Raw genomic sequence first — 13,070 nt, forward strand, 5'->3', positions numbered from 1 at the left:
ACTGACATTCTCGGCATCGACGCTGTCGAAACGCTGCGTCTGCAAATCAACGGTACGTCATTGCAATGCACCCATATTACGCAAGCGCCAGAAGGCCTTGACCGTGAACTGTTTTGCCAGTTTCCGCACTTGTTTGATGGCAAGTTAGGGCTTGCAACAAATTTTGTCCATAAGGTCAAGATAAGAGAAGGAATCACGCCTGTTGTTGCTAAGTTGGGGCGTTTGCCATTTTCAATGCGAGACCGAGTACGCGAAGAGCTGCAGCGCCTTGAGCAAGAAGATGTCATAGAAAAGATTGACACGTCTGAATGGGTGTCTCCAATCGTAGTAGTAGCAAAGAAAAACGGCAAGATAAGAATTTGTGTCGATCTGCGCGAACCAAACAAAGCGATTGTCGTTGACAAATTTCCACTGCCGCACACGGAAGAAATATTGCACAAACTTCATGGCGCAAATTACTTTTCAAAGATTGATTTAGCAGCTGCATATCACCAAGTTCTGCTAAGCCCTGAAAGCAGGGAACTGACTACCTTCATAACCGATAGTGGACTGTACAGATTCAAGCGCGTCTGTTTCGGTCTTGCATCAGCACCGTCTGCGTTTCAGAAAATGATGGCCACTATTTTGCAGAACTGCAAAAACACTTTGTGCTACATAGATGATGTCATTGTGTACGGAAGCACACGTGAAGAGCACTTCAAGAATTTGAAACAAGTTTTGCACTTGATTGCAAAGGCTGGATTGAAGTTGAATGACAAATGCATTTTTAATGTGCAAGAAGTCGACTTCCTTGGTCACAGGATCAGTCACAAGGGAATACGCCCTTTACAAAGTAACATTGACGCCATCAAGGCTGTGCCAGCCCCAACAAATGTCGGTACTCTGCGCTCATTCTTGGGCATGGTAGGCTACTACGCCAAATTTATACCTGACTATGCGGTGGTTGTCGAGCCTCTTCGAGAGTTGCTACGTAAGAATGCCACATTCACATGGAACCCTGCAAGACAAGCTTGTTTCGAGCAACTGAAATGTTCCCTGGCCACAAGATGTTTACAGCTATTTGATCCTGCGGGTGACATTATTGTCACTACGGATGCCTCATCCATTGGCTTGGGAGCAGTGTTGCAACAGACAAGGAATGATGAACTGGTGACGATTGCTTTTGCTTCTCGCAGGCTTACTTCACAGGAACAGAAGTATTCTGTAGGGGAATTGGAAGCCCTTGCTTGCTTGTGGGCATGCGAATATTGGAGAGTGTACCTTTGGGGTCGTTCATTCATATTACGCACCGATCACCAGGCTCTGGTCACACTCCTTAGTACAAAGGGAGTAGGTCGCCGACCGTTCCGGATTGCGAGGTGGCACGCCAGGCTGTTGGCATACAACTTCACGATTGAATTTCACAAGGGTGACAAGAATACTGTTGCTGATGCTCTTTCAAGGATGCCCCTTCCAGGTCGTGTGGAGGAAGAGGAAGAAGAGACTGTTTGTGTTGTCTCAACATGCATTACTCATGAAGAGTTTGTCATTGAAACGATGCAGGACCCGTTGCTGCAGCAGGTTATAAAGTGGGTGACATCGGCATGGCCCGCAGTGAAGATGTTGCCTGCCGAAGCAGTTCCGTTCTACCGGGTGCAAACTGAGCTCTCAGTCGTTGGAGATCTCCTGCTTCGTGGTGACAAATTTGTAGTACCTTCGTCCCTCGTAGCTCGGCTTCTTGACGCAGCCCACGAGTCTCATCCGGGAATAACGAGGACAAAGCAGCGACTACGTGAGCAATACTGGTGGCCTGCTATGTGCAAGCAAGTAGAACAATTCATTGCATCCTGCGCGGTATGCCAATCTGTTGACAAGTCTGCAAAACCCGTGACACCACCTCTGCAGCCAGTTGCATTCCCATCTGCACCATGGCAGAAGCTAGGCATCGATATTGTGGGCCCTTTTTCCGAAGTGCCGGCAGATTGCCGTTTTGCCATTACAGCCATCGATTACTACAGCAAGTGGCCTGAGGTTTGTTTCTCAGCAAGGGTGACAACTGCAACAGTCATCTCCTTTCTGCGAAGCATCTTCAGCAGGGAAGGATATCCAGACGAGATTGTGAGTGATCATGGTGCTCAGTTTACAGCCTTGGAGTTTGACAGTTTCCTCAAAGAACGTGGCATCGCTCATACGTATTCGGCAGTCTATCATCCGCAAGCTAACGGGCAGGTAGAGAGGTTTAATCGAGTACTCAAAGAGTACGTTCAAGTCTGCGCACAAGAACATCGGCCTTTGAAGGAAGCTATCACCGAATACCTGGGAGTCTACCGTTTCACACCGCATGCGACCACAGGAGTGAAGCCTTCCGTCCTTCTTCACGGCCGTCATCCCAGAACAAAACTTGATCTTGTAGGAGCGCCAGGTAAAGAGTTTTTTCAAGATCCGCAGGCAGCGATGAAGTCCATCCACAGCAGAGTAGCACAAAGGCAACAAGCAAGTAAGACTTACACTGACCGTCGACGAGCTGCAAAGTACTCTCCATTAACAACAGGTCAACCGGTGAGAGTCAAGTTGCCTGGTCACGTGCCTAAGGGCGCTCTGAGCTACTCGAGTCCATTCACCATTGTGGACCAATGTGGTCAAGATACCTACAAGCTCAATGATGGCCGCACATGGAATCGGAGTCGGCTGGTACCTTGCCCCCAACCAGTTCCACCACCTACAGTTCCGAAAAGTTGTTCGCCTGAATCAGCAAAACCACTTGGCGAACCACAGCAGGAGAACCACGACCCACCCCAGCAGCCATCTGTTCAAACGCCAGTTGAAAGGGACGTTCCAGGACTGAGGCATTCGACGAGACAAAGAAGACCACCAGTGTGGTTTAAAGACTATGAAAGACATTGAGTGTTTATTGTGTTTTTCCAGTGTTAGTTGCTAACTCTTTTCATCATCATCATCATCATCATCATCAGCCCTACTACACCCACTGCAGGGCAAAGGCCTCTCCCATGTCTCTCCAATTAACCCTATCCTTTGCCAGCTGCATCCACCCTTTGCCTGCAAACTTCTTAATCTCATCCGCCCATCTAACCTTCTGCCGCCCCCTGCTACGCTTACTTTCTCTTGGAACCCACTCCGTTACCCTTAAAGACCAGCGGTTATCTTGCCTTCGCATTACATGCCCTGCCCAAGCCCATTTCTTTCTCTTGATTTCGACTAGGATGTCATTAACCCGTGTTTGTTCCCTCATCCACTCTGCCCGCTTCCGATCTCTTAACGTTACACCTATCATTCTTCTTTCCATGGCTCGCTGCGTTGTCCTTAACTTAAGCTGAACTCTTTTCGTTAGCCTCCACGTTTCTGCCCCGTAGGTGAGTACCGGTAAGATTATGCTGTTGTACACTTTCCTCTTGAGGGAAATTGGTAAACTGCCACTCATGATCGGCGAGAATTTGCCATATGCGCTCCACCCCATTCTTATCCTTCTAGTTATCTCCCTCTCATGATCCGGATCAGCTGTCACTACCTGCCCTAAGTAGACGTATTCCGGCACCATTTCTAGGCTCTCGCTGCCAATTGTGAACTGTTGTTCCCTTGCTAGGCTGTTGAACATTACCTTGGTTTTCTGCATGTTAATTTTTAGACCCATCGATCTGCTCTGCCTGTCTAACTCGTTAATCATGATTTGCAGTTCACCTCCTGAGTGACTCAGCAAGGCAATGTCATCAGCAAATCTCAGATTATTTAGGTATTCTCCATTTATTCTTATTCCCAACTCTTCCCAATTCAGGCCTCGAAATACCTCCTGCAAACATGCGGTAAACAGCATTGGCGAGATCGTGTCTCCTTGCCTGACGCCCTTCCTTATTGGAATTTTATTGCTGACTTTATGGAGGACTATAGTAGCTGTGCAGTTGCTATATATATCTTCCAGTATTTTGACATAAGGCTCTTCTACCCCCTGATTACGCAATGCCTGTATGACTGCTGAGGTTTCCACTGAGTCGAATGCTTTCTCGTAATCAATGAAAGCTATATATAGAGGTTGGTTATATTCTGCGCATTTCTCTATCACCTGATTGATAGTGTGAATATGATCTATTGTAGAATATCCTTTACGAAAGCCTGCCTGATCATTTGGTTGATTAAAGTCTAACGTTGCCCTGACTCTATTAGCGATCACCTTAGTAAATACTTTGTAGGCAACGGATAGTAAGCTGATCGGCCTGTAATTTTTCAAGTCCTTGGCGTCTCCCTTCTTATGAATTAAGATAATGTTTGCATTCTTCCAAGCTTCTGGTACAGTCGAGGTCATAAGGCATTGCGTATACAGGGTGGCTAGTTTCTCTAGCACGATGTCCCCTCCATCCTTCAACAGATCTGCTGTTACCTGATCCTCCCCAGCTGCTTTTCCCCTTTTCATTGCTTCTAAGGCTTTCTTTACTTCATCTTTCGTAACTGGCGGAATGACGTATTGCTGTGCACTGCTGTCTTTATCATTAGCGCTCTGATTACATTGGCTACTGTACAGGTCTGTGTAGAACTCTTCGGCTACGTTAACTATCTTATCCATATTGCTAATGACATTGCCCTGCTTGTCTCTTAATGCATACATCTGGTTTTTACCTATGCCTAGTTTCCTCTTCACTGTTTTTAGGCTACCTCCGTTCTTTATAGCATGCTCGATTCTCTCCATATTAAACTTCCTTATGTCGGCTACCTTGCGCTTATTTATTAACTTTGATAGCTCCATTAGTTCTATTCTATCGGTAGTGTTAGATGCCTTCATGTTTTGGCGCTTCTTAATCAGATCTTTCGTCACCTGAGATAGCTTCCCGGTATCTTTTCGAACTGTCCTACCGCCTACTTCTACTGCGCACTCCGTAATTATTGATGTCAGGTTATCGTGCATTGAATGAACATCGAGATCATCTTCCTCAGTTAAAGCCGAGTATCTGTTTTGCAGCGCTATCCTAAACTCCTCTGCTTTCCCTCTTACGGCTAACTCGTTAATGGTCTGCTTCTTCGCTAGCTTCTTCCGTTCCCTCTTCAAGTCTAAGCTAATTCTAGACCTTACCATTCTATGGTCGCTGCAACGCACCCTTCCGAGGACGGCCACATCCTTAATGATGCCAGGTTTAGTGCATAGTATGAAGTCGATTTCATTTTTAATCTCACCATTGGGGCTCTTCCAGGTCCACTTCCTGTTTTCTCGTTTGCGGAAGAAGGTATTCATGATCCGTAAATTATTTCTATCCGCGAATTCGACTAATAACTCTCCCCTGCTATTTCTAGAGCCTATCCCATAGTCACCTACCGCGTGGTCGTCAGCCTGCTTCTTGCCCACCTTCGCATTGAAGTCACCCATCAGTACAGTGTACTGCGATTTTACTTTATTCATTGCTGATTCTACGTCCTCATAGAAGCTTTCAACGGCCTGGTCATCATGGCTGGATGTGGGTGCGTAGGCCTGCACCACTTTCAGCTTGTACCTCCTATTCAGCCTAATTACTATAGCTGCTACCCTCTCGTTAATACTGTAGAGCTCCTCTACGTTGCCAGCTATATCCTTATTAATGAGGAAACCCACACCTAGTTCTCGTCTATCCTCTAACCCGCGATAGCACAGTATGTGTCCGTCCTTTAGTACTGTATACGCCTCACCTGTCCTCCTAACTTCGCTAAGCCCTATCTCATCCCATTTAATTCCCGCTAGTTCCTCGAACAGGACTGCTAGGCTAGCCTCCCTAGCTAAAGTTCTAGCGTTAAACGTTGCCAGGTTCAGATTCCAATGGCGGCCTGTCCGGAGCCAGAGATTCTTAGCACCCTCAGCTGCGTCACAGGTCTGACCGCCGCCGTGGTCAGTTGCTCTGCAGCCGCTGGGGACTGAGGGCCGAGGGTTAATTGGTTTGATCATAGAAGGTTGTGGCCAAGTACTACACCAGGGTGGCCAAATCCTGTTCTGGTGAGAGAGTGCGTTGTCGGTTCTGGTCACCGAGATAAGGCCGCACTCCAGGCCTGGTTGTGCAATTCCATCGACACGCGGTTTTTTTTTTTAAAACCCGGTGGAGAATTGCGCGGCACCAGGATTTGAACCCCGGTCCTCCTGCACGCGAGGCGGATGTTCTACCTCTACGCCATCGCTGCATCCCTGCTAACTCTTTTGAGGGGGAATAATGTGGTATTGTATTCTGTAGTTATGTTTGTATAAACTAGGTGGCGCTAGGCATGCGCCCTATCTGGTCAGCTGACTCGCACATCTGTATATATATTCATCATTGAACTGGAATAAAGGGGAGTTGGTCGAAGAGGTACGTGGCGGGTGCTTGACGTGGTGGTGCTCCGGCTGCTCCGGGCAGTCGGACCGGGCAGTTCCCCAACGGTACGGGATACAACAGAATCGCAAGATGTAGCAAGGCGTGCCCCCAGCACTACACTTTGATCTTAGCCAAAAGGCCGAGCGGACCTCTTCTTCTTCTTCTTCTTCACCCCAGGTATATGGCACATACCCACGCGGGGGATTGGCCAAGGTGTAGTTAAATAAACAAAGAAGTTTCCATGGAAGATGATGACAAAATTGCAGCACCAATCGTGAATTTTGAAAAGTCAATGAATAAAAACAAGAGAAGAATATTGACAGTTAAATAACAGACAGCATTTTGGTGAAAAAAGAAGAGCTCGTAGAACTTTCCGGACCTCCTTTATTAAACTTCGTTTTTTTTCTCACTTAATATCTTCTTCCTTCAATCATCTTCTTAATCATAAGAGCTGCGTGCCTTGCCGTGTTTTTTTTTCTTCGGCGGCTCACATGCACATAGGCCGCTGCGTTAAAGGGCAGCAAGCGTCAAGGCATATTATTTTTAATTCAAGTCCACATAAAAAGTTTGTCCCTGCTTTGACCTATCTGGTAAGCGCGATTTACTTCTTTAACCTTGTGAAGCCAGAGGCAGAGAGATAAAGAGGAGAGTGAAGGCAGGGATGTTAACCAGAAGGGTGTCCCGGTTGGCGACCCTGCACTGGGGAAGAGGAATGATGGGATTGAAAAGGGAAAGAGAGAAGGGGTGAGGAGCGCAGTCAAAAGTGACCCCCAAGCCAGTCGCTCTCAGGTAGCAAAACAGTGCGGTTTTCTTTGGTACCGCAGTGTCCATTCATGTGGGAATCCTTGGCTGATGAACTCAACTACAGCCGAGCCGCAAGAAGTGGATGTAGCGCACCAAGTACTTGCAGTGCGTTGTGTACTAGCAAGCACAGCACGCATGCATTCATAAAGGATGTGTGCACCGAAATCACTCGGAGATCTTGGCCACGGTCCCGATCATGGCTTTTGTCTAGTTCAGTCGTATATGCGTCGGATGATGTGAGTGCGGCACCGTCCCTGACCCTGTGGGCGTGCAAGACTTCGATATAGTGGTGGCCATATAATTTCAGAGGCAGTAGGTGCGGCGTCACCAGACGCCGGGCTTCCTTTATTTAGTGCGGTTGTTGGAGGAGGCGGCAAGCTGAAGTGGTGTTCGAGGCCTTCCCATCAAAGCTGATTGCATTCCTTGAGGACCTTCGGCGGCGCAAACGACGTCATCGCACCTTTGCAGCGGCCTCTTTGTGCATGCAATGGTTTTGTTTTGTTTATGGGGTTTAAAGTCCCAAAACAACTTAGGCTATGAGAGACGCCGTAGTGAAGGGCTCCAGAAATTTTTACCACCTGGGGTTTTTTAACATGCACTGATATTGCATGTTAAAGAACCCTAGGTGGTCAAACACGGGCCTCTAGAATTTCGCCTCCATCGAAATTCGACCACCGCGGCCGGGATCGAACCCGCATCTTTAGGGTCAACAGCCGAGCACCACAGCCACCGCGGCGGCTATGTGCGTGGAATGGTCTCGCACCATTTGTTCCAGTACCGCCCGTTTAATATATAGACGGGGGCAGTCTTTCGAGGCAGAGTCGTGAGGGCCACGGCAGTTGGCGCACTTCAAGGCAGTCGCGCGGCAAATGTCGCCGCTGTGCGGCTCGGAGAATCTCGGGCACACGATGGAGTTGTTGCAGACGCCGCTCACGTGAGCACTCCTCATGCACTTCCTTCACTGTAGCGGCTTAGGTACGAAATGTCGAACTGGGTGCCGAAAATGCCCAGACTTCACGTGTGATGGTATATAGTCACCCTTCGAGGTCAGCTTGACGCATTTAGGCCTTCCGAGGTGCTAAACGTGGATTATCGAAATGCTGTTGGTCGCCGGCTTGTTAAAGATGGACAAACAGGCGTTACAGATCGCGGTGTCGACGTTGTAAATTTAGTACGCCGGTCCTAGTGCCGCTGTCTTAAAGGATAAGAGGGCGTACGCTGATACCGCCGAGTTTGGTAATTGCGGTCAAGTTTTCAAGTGCGCTCCGCTCGTTAGCATCAATGGCAATAACATTTTTGTAGGGGCTTACTCTAGAAGCAATATGAGAGGGAACACGGGAGCGCGTGGCCGCCGCACTTTGCGGACCGCTGTCGCCGAAAGGCGGCGAAAATCGGCGGCAAAGGCGCACGCCCAGTAAGCATGGCTGGCTGAGACTTTCCGCGCATGCCCTTGGTGCCGTCCTTTCTCATATAGTCTGTCGGCAGCAGTGCTTTGCGAAGCCCGGAAACCACGCGCTCCCGTGTTTCCTCTCATATTGCTTCTACCTGTACGTTCCAGTGTAACGTTGGGCAAATGATCATATCACAATTTTGGGGCAGAAGAAGAAGAAACAAGGCCATATGTGCAGTAAATGAGGCAGTGTTTATTGGCAACAAAATACCTGAGCAATTCAAAAACAGGCGCTCAGTCCTTCTAAAAAGCTACCAATTATACAAACCCGACAATAGCAAAGCATCTAGAACGTAAAAGGCGTAAAATATAATGGCAATAAATAAAGAACATAGGATACTACTGGTAACAATAAAGCCTAAACTCATGTTGTCGGGATGAAGTGATCATGCAACAACGAACCCAAAGCCACAGATCTTGTTAGGAACCCATTTTCGAGCCACTTTAGGGCGCCTTCATACTCTTCCAACCGGCGCGCTGCGGTGGCTGCTTTTCAAGGGGGAGGAGGGGGGGGGGGTGCTGAGAAGCTGGCGCAGCGCTGTTGCCTCCCATGCAAGACTGCGACGTTTCCAGTCTTTATGACACTGCTGAACATCTTCGAGTGTTCTTACGATTGTGTTCTTAGCCTTTTAAGAGCATAACATAAACCAAGCATGCGATGCCATCACGAATAAGACAGGAGCGACGACTCTAGCCCGCCGCAACGCTGGTGCCATGCGCTCGCCAAGTACACCCTCCCCCCTTCCACTTCCAGCCTCCTCTCGCCGATGGGCCTTCATGCACGATTTGTCCAACGGCCATGTATTTGCTCTTTGACCACCTTCCTCGTAGCCGCAGTTACGGCGCCGCGGGTGTCGTTTGAACGCGACAGCGTTAAGGGTCCCAAGTCACAGAAAAGTCGGTGTCGTCGTCTGAGTGAAAAATCCCAATGGAAGCAAAGGTTTAATAAAATTGAGCTGAAACGAAAATTTGGTTTGCGTGGTAATCGAACCCATGACTTTCGGCTTGCGACATAAGCACGTTGGCAAGCCCAGCTTTCAGGAACATGGCCGTTTAGTTCGGCAAACTGCCACCACGGGCCGCTTCACCCTGAACTCCTTCTTTCTCTTTTCTTTTCCCCTTTCCTGAATCGCATAGCCGCACGCAGGCAGACGGGAGGGCGCACAGCTGCGGGGTTGGGTTGGGCGGTTAACCATTGTTCGGATTCCACACTGTAGGAGGAGGAAGGAGCAAGTAGGGCATTGTGGGCGAAAAAAAACTATCAATGCGGCATGAGGCCTTCGCTAAGGAACGAATGTTCAGTAGCAGGATATTGAGAAAGGCGCCTAGTTAGAAGAGAAAGAGGGGACGGAAAAGGCAAGAGGGCAACGTCTGAGGCCTTCCTTCCTTCCTTCCTTCCTTCCTTCCTTCCTTCCTTCCTTCCTTCCTTCCTTCCTTCCTTCCTTCCTTCCTTCCTTCCTTCCTTCCTTCCTTCCTTCCTTCCTTCCATGGCTGAAGGGCTTGTGGAGGCCGTTCGATAGGGACGCTGTGTGGAGTGAAAACGCGTGGTTCTTGTTGACGAGTTTTAAGGTAGAGAAGAGATACATCCCAGCAGAAGCAGGACGCAGTGATACAGTGTGTCATGTCTCACCGGCGCCGTATCTTTTCGCTGCATTACAACTAGCCCAAAGCGCCACCTTAGTGAACTCCTGGATTTAGGCTCGTGATTAGAAGCCAAATTAATATGTATAAAAATAAAAAAATCAAGGACGCCGAATGCAGGGATGTCAGATGGTTGTAGAAGAATTTTTTGGGCGAACGCAATGGAAGCGTCCAAAAGGCCAATCTCAACAATCATTTGGGGAGTTAGTTGCAAGATGCCGTCTTGGTTGTGTAATTGCTGTCGCCTATATATCTTTGTGGCGGATCAGTGAACCAGCTCCTCTATCGGCGTAATGCCATGTACAGTTTTCAGAAACACGTGGAACTCTTCATCAGCACGACTCTAGTTCAGCGCTATATTTCGCGAAAAGTAACGGTTATAAATTTTCTTTCTTTTTTTTTCCGAAGACGGTTACAGACTGCAATGCTCTCCCTGAGAGAGTGATATCCGCTGTTGACTTTCTGAAGGCCTTTGATGATGTATTTTAGTTATTGCATATAGATATTCTTCAGTTTTATTTGTCGTGCATGCTTTTGTTACTGACTTATTGCCCTTGTATGTTATATCTTTGTGCCCTTCCTGCTTGCACTCAAGCAAGAGGTCTGCAGTATTGGGTAAATAAGTAAATAAATAAATAAATAAATAAATAAATAAATACAGGACTTCGTGTCCAGAACTTAGCGTATCTAACATCAACTGGTGAAACCACGAATGGCGGCGCACTCCATGTTTTTTTTTTTGTGACCGTAGTGAGACACTCCTGTGCAATCTGGGACTTTGCGGGACAGTGGCAGAAACACATTGTTTAAATTAAGGGGCTCAGATGGAGCAATTGCCGACAGACCACAGTAAGGGTAATCCCGCATGTACATTGAAACCACCGCCACTGCTCTCCCAACAAGCTGCACAGAGCTTGAGTTGGATTGTTTCTTGGTTATGTTACGTAGTTATCAAACAAATCCATGAACCATTGTTTGCGCTCGTTTGTTAAATGATCCTAGCCCGAAGAGTCGCCGCGGTGGCTTAGTGGTTATGGCGCTCGGCTGCTGGCCCGAAAGACGCGGGTTAGATCCCGGCCGCGGCGGTCGAATTTCGATGGAGGCGAAATTCTAGAGGCCCGTGTACTGTGCGATGTCACTGCACGTTCAAGAACCCCAGGTGGTCGAAATTTCCGGAGTCCTTTACTACAGCGTCCCTCATAGCCTGAGTCGTTTGGGACGTTAAAACCCAATGAACCAAACCAGACTAGCCCGAAGCAAAAGAAAAAACTAACCGTCCTCACCATGTTTTGTGTACTACAGCTCTAGTACATCGTCATTTGGCCGGACAGTTATTCAGAACACTGACTTCAGTGTTGCGACAATATTAGAAGCGCTGCAACGCCATGCGACGGGTTCCGACTTTATGTCCCTCTATGGTTGCCTGTCTCGGTCTCCCACGGCATGCAGTTTGTACATTTGCAGCATACTTTCAGAAGGGAATCTGTGGATAAAATTTTGACATGCAACAACGTAACCGCCCGAAAATGGACACAACGTTGCTATACAGAATACGCGGAGTGTAATACGCTTCTTACCTGCGCAAATGTAACATTTGCATCGGAGTCTCAGGCTGCAAACAATTATCACGTTAGAACCAGAAAAAAAAATTCAGGGGACACTTTGTTGAACTAAAGTGCGGTGAGGCGAAAGCCTTTAGCGCGGTGTTGCTGCTTGTGTCCCTGATGTGGGGTTAAGATGTTAATTAAGTACACAATTGCTTGTGAATCTTAAAGGCTGCAGACACTGCAGGGCATTTGGGAGGCATCCATCTGATTCGACGCCCTTCTGCAAACACTCTCCAGCGTCCTAGACAAGCAGAACAATATATGCTTTGGCAGGAAGTAGCATAGTCGTTAGCACACTTGGTTGCGGAACGGAAGGATGGTAGAACTACTCTCTGAGTATTTCCATGCTTGCATTCATACTATTATGCTCCTGCAAAAGTGATGAAACCGTTTGCTGTATTAGTTGCCGGCGGCGACACCATAACAATAAAGTAAAGACTTCGAACGGTGATTCCTTGTCAATGCACTGCTATGTATGACTGTTTGCGACCCGATTTCAGGATAGTGTCTCGCTTGTGAGAAGAATTCATTCATAACTCACTCTTGAAATCTTTTAACAAAAAAATAACTAAACAGATAGCCTCACTAGAAAGAATACATGGGTAAGCATTTACCCTTCATCTCGTTATGAGAAGCTGAATTCGCGTTCTTGCTTGTATCATTCTCTTTTCAAAATTTTTTGCGTGTATATTGTATTTTTTCTTTGTTTTGTGCCTTGTTATGAACGCTGCCAAGCTGCAGACGTGACGGACGTTCATTAATATCGTGTCGGCTGCAGAAAATAGCGCGTGCTTTTTTTTCGAATGTATACAGATTTTTCTTTTAAAAGCCGTAAAAGATGCATCGTCGTGGTCCGTGCAGGTGGATTGTGCGCCAAGGCGGACATTGTGTCCGTGATAAAGTTCATTTAAAAGACTATTAATGAACTATAAATTGAAGGCTGTAAACATCGAAAGTTAACCAAGTCTTCAAAATTCCTTAATGGATACAAAGTCTTTAAAAGGATCCAATTGCCAAAGTCACTCGCGAAATGCGCCGGTAGTAGCACATCTCCACTTTATGCCATGGGGATGAGTTTATCGCCGCAATAACTAAACAGCGATACTTAATCATCGGGCCGACCAGCTGCCTTCTTCTGTGCGCCGCGAGAGATTTTGGGAGGCAAAGCCGCTTGGATAGTGAGAATTACTCGCCCACATTCGACAGTACTAGTATAGGACTGACGCGCCTGACAGAGTACCTGACAGAGACGCACCAAAGTAAAAAAAAAAG

The sequence above is a fragment of the Amblyomma americanum genome, chromosome 4 (assembly GCF_052857255.1).
Source record: "Amblyomma americanum isolate KBUSLIRL-KWMA chromosome 4, ASM5285725v1, whole genome shotgun sequence".
NCBI classification, from domain to species: domain Eukaryota; kingdom Metazoa; phylum Arthropoda; class Arachnida; order Ixodida; family Ixodidae; genus Amblyomma; species Amblyomma americanum.